The sequence below is a fragment of the Montipora capricornis genome, chromosome 13, assembly GCF_036669925.1.
Source record: "Montipora capricornis isolate CH-2021 chromosome 13, ASM3666992v2, whole genome shotgun sequence".
In the NCBI taxonomy this organism is placed as follows: Eukaryota; Metazoa; Cnidaria; class Anthozoa; order Scleractinia; family Acroporidae; genus Montipora; species Montipora capricornis.
The window spans coordinates 5,548,042-5,556,465 of NC_090895.1; the positions used below are offsets into that span (position 1 = coordinate 5,548,042).

Consider the following 8,424-nt stretch of genomic DNA (forward strand, 5'->3'; position numbering starts at 1 on the left):
CGGAAAAGGCAAAAAAATCTGGTTTCAAGAAATTTGAAAACTTTCTGGTATTCTTAAAGGGGGACTCTTGACGAAAAAACACGATTTTTTAAAAGGTCTCAAATCCTCGAGGAAACGCCGCCAAAATGTTGCATACGCTTTTCAAATAATGAATTTAACTTACTTTCACCAACATTTCAATGTTATTACGTCGAAATACTTGTTTTTCATAGCATCCGCCATTATTGGTATGTCGCCTGCATACTTATTCGAGAAAGCCTGGAGCGAGGACTTATGACGTCACTTACTCAACATATCGCTCGCTGCTACTTGAGTAAACGATGGAAAACATGTCAGAAAGCGAAGCTTCGGCTTTTATCGATCATGATTTATCGACTTCGGAATTATCGTCTGACTTCGAAAAAATATTCTGAGTCACTTACCTGTGATTATGAAGATTTAGACTCGTGGCTACTGAGGAAAAGCAGCCGCATATAGACGAGAAAGAGCTCAAGAGAAAGAACAAGAGGAATGCTTCGAGATCGTTCGAATCAACTGATATTAGATGATATGTTGGAATCGTGATTTTGTCTGTTTACCAATGTTCCCTTCATTTGTAACAATTCAAATTTTTAGTTATTTTTTCTAGGTGCAAATCTACTTGTAGTTCTTCGGACGCGGTAACAAAGGCCAATGTAAGGCTAAGGAATGCTTCTGCTGTTACTAGCGAAATTGATCGGTGCGTGGAGAAGCTGGAATTGAAGCAGTTGCAGATGACGGACAACTACAGTACCACTGATCTGCCTAGGCTTCAATCTTGTTGTATAGATGAGTCGCCATAGGATTAAGAAACCGAAAGAACGAGCGATACACATCAATGTATGAGCAAGGCCAAACTGCGAATTATCGACAGAGCGCAAAAACCGCTAGACATGCGCACTAGAATCACACTTGTGTTGCCGCCATTCTATTTTCAAAATGGCGGACGACAAATCAAAATCTACCACGTCTTGTCGAGGCTGTCACGCCGCTGGCGTTTCTCTGAGAAAATTTGCAAAAAGATGATCTGAATCTGCCATCATTCAACGATGCTTCAGAGCCGTCAGGGAAGAGATCGGTACATTACCAGTTCGCCTTAATCAATAGAGTTTTTGACGAGCTTCGAAGCTTCATTTGACGTTAGTTGTTTAGAGTTTTGCGTTTCTTAAGGTGGTCGGTTACTCTTTAAGCTCAGAACAGAGATATGTTGGAGGTAAATTATTTTCGCGAAACATATCAAATATGACTTTTTTTTCGTTGATATGAAAATTTTTAAGAGGTCTTTAAAGGTGGAATTCCGATTTCATACACCAAGACAGACTTTTTCAAATCGAAGTTTGAAGAGAAGCAGGTTTTTTTACCGGTAGTGTTCGTCTTCACTGTTGTAACTGGTTTTACACAGAAAAGCGAAGTCCAGTGCCTTATACTTTCACGCCACTCGATATAGTTTGTGAGGTTTTGGGGTCGTAGGTTGTCCTGAAATGCATATAGCGTACATGTATGTTTTTAACTTCGAGTTAATATCTTGTCAACATTGTTCATACAATGTAAGTTTTCTCGCTTTATAAGCCAAGGCGACAGAGCGGCTGCCTGTTATATTAAACAGCGGCAAATATTGACAACAAACCCTGTTATTTTCTTCCCTTTAACAACTTTCATTGCTATGTTTTGTGTAACTAAAAATAAAATATGTCAACTGTCACATCTGACGACTACCGGGGGATTGTGTGCTTTTTCAACTTTATGGGACTCTTTGCAAAGGGCGAGTTAAGTTTATTCAACAAAGTAAGCTGCTTTTTCCGTTTAGAGACTGAAAATGTCAGCAAAGGTGCTCTAGTTCAATGTGCAAAGCGATTTTTTTGGTTTTTGATGCCAGCAAAACAGTTCACCACACTAGAAAATTTTTATTCACTTGCTACTGGCTCACCAAGACTACAGAATTTGCCACATGGATGAATACATTTCACCAATGAAGGTGAGTGATGCAATAACATTACAATAGTTGCAATAATAATCTCCCCTGAATTGAATTTCCCCTACCCCTCAATATAGATTCTACGCCCCCTTCTTTGTCAGTGCCAAAAATCTTCCAAGAGAACTGAAGCACTAAGTTACACAGAATTAGTCAGACAGGTAGAAAACCCTCAAGAATCAAAAGCAGGAGCTGGATATCAAGCAGAGAAAAATCGATAACGAAAACAAAAACTTTCACAAAAAAACATGAAGTTAAGTATTTGGGTTTAGCTCATTACGACAATGACATGCCAATGCCTTTGCAGTACTAACCCCCCCCCCCCCCCCCCACTAAACATGTTTCATTTCATATTATTATTTACATGCACAGAACAAACTGCATTGAACACGATGCACAACCCCATGAATTTCTCAAATTGCTTTTGGCCTATTATAAGACCTGTGAGTCAAACCACACCAAAAAGTTAGCTCACTATAATAAGGTAAAACAGATATCATTTTCATAATGGTTATGCTTTACAATGTAGCTGTGTCACCAAACACCCAAGGTCAATAATTTTGCTATTATCCCAACAGTAAACACTTAATGACTGGTCCCGAGGGAAACAGTTCATTTTGTTTCCCTAAAAATTTCAATGTTCCCCTGAGGCGCAGACGAGGGAAACAAAATGAACTGTTTCCTGAGAGACCATTCATTAAGTGATTTGTTATATAGCACAAATAGGATCAAAACGTGCAATGGGAACAGCAACGGTGGTCGTCGGTCAATATTTGCGGGCAACAGTGCACTGTTACCCTCTGAGGTCATAGATTTTGCACTGTTGCCTGCTCAGAGACTTTTGAACGACAAAAGTGTTTTTGTTAGATGTCATGTGACCTTGAAGTAACCAATAAGAGCATGCGCTGCTGGGGGCAAAAACAGTTATATAACAAAAATAATTATTATTCAACATAACACTTTTGCTGGAAAAACAAGATCAGCAACACAAATCAAATGTTGAATTGAGAGAAGAAAATGTCATGCTTCACAAAAAAGGACAAAGTTATAGAGACAACACAGTTTTCAAGAAAAATATTGGACTGACATAAAAATTAATACCATGCACATGTAACCCTGTGAAAAAGCACCCCAAATGCCTAAATTTCCAATATGGGTTTTAGAACAAACTTTTCCTTATCACGGACTAAATTCTTATGGTCGTTAATTTTCTTTCTAGTGCAAATAATATTGAACAAAACAAAATAGTGTATTGTAATAATCAATTGATGCATGTTTACATGTAGTATTTTTTCCTTTCATTTTCCCGAAATTGTTCTCCACCTATATATAACAGTTTGTGTCAATTTATCATAAACTTGGGGAATCCACTCAAAAGAGACACTTGTAATACCACTGGCAGTACTAAATCCTAACATTACTCAACAACAATGACAATATTATTTGTGTTCCTTTAATATATGTTTTACAACTAAAGGAGACACTGCATTTAGCTCTCTTGTGCACCATACAATTTCACAAGTCACTAGTCAACCACTAAACAAAAGGAGGAAAGAACTTATATGATCCAGACAAAATGGGAAATTTTGGTGGTGAACATTCTCCAGACCTGTTTGAGAATACCTTCCAAGCCACAATGTATTTACAATAATGAAAAGGGTTTTCCGTGAACCAAGAAAGCTAATCTGCAGAGAGTAAAAGTAGGTTGCTGTACTACTGCACAACTTCAGTTTCTTCATAAATCAGGTATGGCTACCATTTCCTACAAACAAAAACAATGATAAAACCATTACACAGAAAGTGAATAATGACACAGTAAGCACAAGGGGAAAGATAATACCTTACATTATGAAATTTTGAACCACGGATACTGTGTTTTTCGCTTTCTGATTGGTTCACTCACTCAGTTAACAGCTCTTATACAGTATGACATAATATGGAAACTGATTGCGCCAAGTGTTACCACGCTGGAAACTGATTGCCTTTAAATATGTCCAAGTGTTAAGAATCAAATGAAAATTTAATAAAACAATAATCAATGGATATGATTGAGTTGTTGATCTCATATCAACATGCACTCATGGAATTATAATATTATTGTTCATTATTGTCTTGTGCTATAGGAATTATATGCTTATTAGTGTAATTACTGAAAGTTCTCTGCACTGATTGCTTGTCATTGAGATGATTATTATTACGTGATAATCACCGAAGCGGTTTTTTCAAAATAGCCACAAGCTGTTTTGTTCAGGTGACAGACGAATAAATTAATTGTTTTAAAGAAAATGTGTATTATTCAAATAATCAACTATGTAATAGGCGATTTGCATGATGGCATCATTTACTAAGAAATTGAGTTGCTTCTATTGTCAGGCAAATTTAAATTATTGTTTCCGATATTCCCTCAGACTTTATGAATGTTGGTGAACAAAAACCTCAACTTCATCTCGGTTTTTATTAACCGATATTCACCTTGCCTTCAGCGAAACAATAATTGTTAATAATTATTTTTTGGTGTTCATACTAATTTTTAGTGTTAAACAACTTTCAGTCAGGGGTACGCATCTAACTAAAGCTGTATGGCTTATTATTATTATTATTATTATTATTATTATTATTATTATTATTATTATTATTATGCAGTATGTAGTACGTAAGTATGCTTACAAATATAAGTAGGAAAAGGCACTATTGTGTAACAATCCCTACTGTTAAACCTATTTACAAACCAATTGGTAATAACTAACGAACCAACATTTGAGAAATAAACAATAGTTTATATTCCTTAATAACTCGTCGAAACCTTGAATGACCTTGCTATGTTTAGGGTGTACGATAAAACTGCCTTCTGCATATTAAACAAAACCTGGTTCCCTCTATCCAAACCTAAAAACTTCCTAACTTTCTCCGCCGTCTCCATAGAGTAGCCTCCTAGTACATCAACTATCACATTAAACTGTGTGATAGTGTGGCCGGGGAACTGTTGGCGCATCTCCCATCTCAACGGCGCATACTTGTCAGTTTTCTCCTGTTCCTTCTGTTCTCTGTTGGAAACCCAAGGGCAGCTCATTCTTATTATTATTATTATTATTATTATTATTATTATATAATGTACCTGAAGTGTTTGCATGCTTCCAAAGCTTTGCTGCACATGTGTTTTTGTAGCCGTTTTGCAAACTTATAAATATGAAAAAGTTGACCAACATGGTTACTCTGTTACAGTAATGTACTTTTCTGGGCTGTTCCACAACTGATCAGGACAATATTGCCAAACACTGAGTGGAAGACGCTTTGATGCAGATTTCCTGGAATGGTTTCTGCAAAAATATTTGCGAGGAACAGCAACAAAAACCTCGCACAGATCGATGGCATTTAACAGTCAAGGTTACGTGACGTGGAAATTGTAAATCCCAGGTGTTAAGAAAATTCAACTTTGTGGCTGAAGTTCACTTACAGTTCATCTACAGCAAGAAACCCAGTGGACGATTTTATACGATCAAAGTTGTATGACCGCGTTACGTTACAGTCTTCAATAACAACGGCCAGCCAAACTTATTTTCAAAAGCAAAAACCTTTCGTCCATCAAGACCAAGTTGCTCCTGTAGTTCCCGAGAACAAAGAAGAATTTCGTTGCCAGTTCGCTGGTTTCTGCAAGATTTTTAAATAATCTGGGGGCAGACCAACACCCCATGTCAAGAAAATTCACAGTAGCCAAAACCAACAAAATGATACAAGAGGACGCATTGCTACTTGACATGCAGACTTGCGAAGTAATCAATCGTGTGTCCTCGACCGTTGATTTGGAATCGCTGAGTGTTCTCTCCGACCTTGAAAAAAAATTCCTCTGGCACCCAGGGTATGAGTCGTCTAACTTTCCACAAAATTTGACAAATGCTAGAGTGTTATTCTCCACTTCGATCGATCACTGTCTCGAACACTTCGAATCTTTAGAGTTTGCGCAGGCGCAGTTACGCGAAAAAAAGCCATTTTACGTCATTATTCTGTAGCCAATCAGCGGTTTTTGCGCTCTGTCCGAAGTATCGGTATTAGAGCGCTGTGTATATAATAAGCTCAATTTGGATGGCACTTTTCAATTTTCCTTGTCGGAAAATATTTTCATGTTTTTTATAACGTAGCAATTAAGAACGACAATGGCAATAATTTTCCTTGCTCCTGAATAGATTTCTACGATCAGTTTCATACCGACAGTTTATTCGTCTTGTTTGGGACTTCATGGGGTATATCATACGTTGATGTGTGTATCGCTCGTTCTTTCGGTTTCTTAATCCTATGGCGGCTATTCCTCAAACCCACTCGTCTAGACAACAAGATTGAAATCCAGGCCGATCGGTGGTAGTACTTTATCATCTGCAACTGCTCCCAGCTTCCCCTGGCAGCGATCAATTTCGCTACAGCAGAATCATTTCTCTGCCTTTGTTACTGCGTCCGAAGAACTACAAGTAGATTTGCACCTAGAAAAAATAACTAAAAATTTGAATTGTTACAAATGAAGGGAACATTGGTAAACAGACAAAATCACGATTCCAACATATCATCTAATATCAGTTGATTCGAACGATCTCGAAGCATTCCTCTTGAGCTCTTTCTCGTCTATATGCGGCTGCTTTTTCCTCAGTAGCCACGAGTCTAAATCTTCATAATCACAGGTAAGTGACTCAGAATATTTTTTCGAAGTCAAACGATAATTTCGAAGTCGATAAATCATGATCGATAAAAGCCGAAGCTTCGCTTTCTGACATGTTTTCCATTGTTTGCTCAAGTAGCAGCGAGCGACATGTTGAGTAAGTGACGTCATAAGTCCTCGCTCCAGGCTTTCTCGAATAAGTATGCAGGCGACATACCAATAATGGCGGATGCTATGAAAAACAAGTAATAACATTGAAATGTTGGTGAAAGTAAGTTAAATTCATTATTTGAAAAGCGTTTGCAACATTTTGGCGGCGTTTCCTCGAGGATTTGAGACTTTTTAAAAAATCGTGCTTTTTCGTCAGAGTCTCCCTTTAAATAAGAGCAAAAAGGCGTAAAACCACTACTAAATGGAGGGGATATTTTGGCAGTCCTTCCCAACTGATTTGGCAAAAACTTCATATTTCAGTTTTTTCTTACCGGCCAATTGTTCTCTGCATTAGAAATCACACTTTAATTTGAGAAGTATCATCGGTAACCAGACTAAATTAAAAAAGCTGAAGCCGATTTTTTGGCGGCTGCCAGATATATCCGTTGGGAAGCTCTAGCTAGATTTCGCATCGGCAGAAGATGGGCTGCATGGACAAGGCATTTTTAACGAGCTGAAATGAAATTCTAATAACTTTTATAAAAAATTGTCGGCTATATATACCATCGTCGACGAATCGCACACAGTAGAAACACGGACAGGAAAACATAAAGCCGGTTACACACGAGCAATCTTTTCCTTGACAAGTGTCATTGACAATGTTCATATGCTCATGTGTGTGAACGAATTAACAAGTTTTCATTGACAAGTTTTCTCTGTAGCCAGCAACACAATTACACAGCGGAGGATAAAAAAAAACCAAATCACGGGGCGCCATTACAGTGACTCATCATAAGAGCAAGACCGGTTTGCGCCCGCAATTTCTCAATTTTCTTGACAGGTTTTCCTTGACGACTAGACCAGCAGGTTCTGCAGTGTGTCAATAGTTTCCTTGACAATTGCACTTGTTCAAAAGCTAGCATGCCAGCTTTTGAACAAGTGCACTTGTCAAGAAAAAAAATAACAAGTTCGTTAAACACCAGGAAATAAATTTTGCCAAGTCTGAACTTGTCAAAGAAAATTTGTTCATGTGTAACCTGCTTTACTGGATTCGTCTTTGGAACATAATATAAACTCAGCAATGCAGTCTCAAAAAACCCCGAAATCGAACTAGAAATCGCTCTTATCCTGGGTAAGGCCCCAGGACAATGAGGCGAACGTTGAGAATGACAAAGTAGAAAAGTCATGCGCTGCAGAAATGCCAGGATTATGCCACTGTTGAGTCTATTGAAGCAGTTGGTTCCCTGTTATCTCTACTTAGAGGTTGACGAACTCAGCCAAGAAATCATTTCCTTCTACGTCTTACGGCAACAGGAATAGGTCCTTCCAGTCGGTGTGGTTTGATCGCCACCCGTGGCTGCCTTACAGTGAAAGTATGGATGATGTTTTTTGACGATTAAGTTTACGTATGCCTCTATGGCAACACAGACAGTCTAGTGCAAATAATGCGTTTCTGGAAAAGTGACTACAAATTTACCATGATGACTCTTAAAAGTGAAACATGGTTTCAAGATTCAGACACAGCCCTTGTTATGTTTTGTAAATTTTCCAATATCCATTTTTTTGCTGAGGCAGTGTTGGAAGTACTAATTAATGAACTGACTCTGTACAACTGTTGTGCTTCAGTTAAGAAAGACAT

At 37.9% G+C, this 8,424-nt stretch overlaps 1 long non-coding RNA gene across 1 annotated transcript; it reads right to left on the bottom strand.

Annotated features, from left to right (window-relative positions):
- Nucleotides 1–3,424: 3,424 nt before the first annotated feature.
- LOC138029829 (uncharacterized) lies at nucleotides 3,425–6,337 on the bottom strand. Its single transcript, XR_011127935.1, has 2 exons — nucleotides 5,106–6,337; nucleotides 3,425–3,752 (listed from the first exon to the last, which is right to left on the bottom strand). It is a non-coding gene; the product is annotated as an uncharacterized lncRNA (long non-coding RNA).
- Between the last annotated feature and the right edge of the window lie 2,087 nt (nucleotides 6,338–8,424).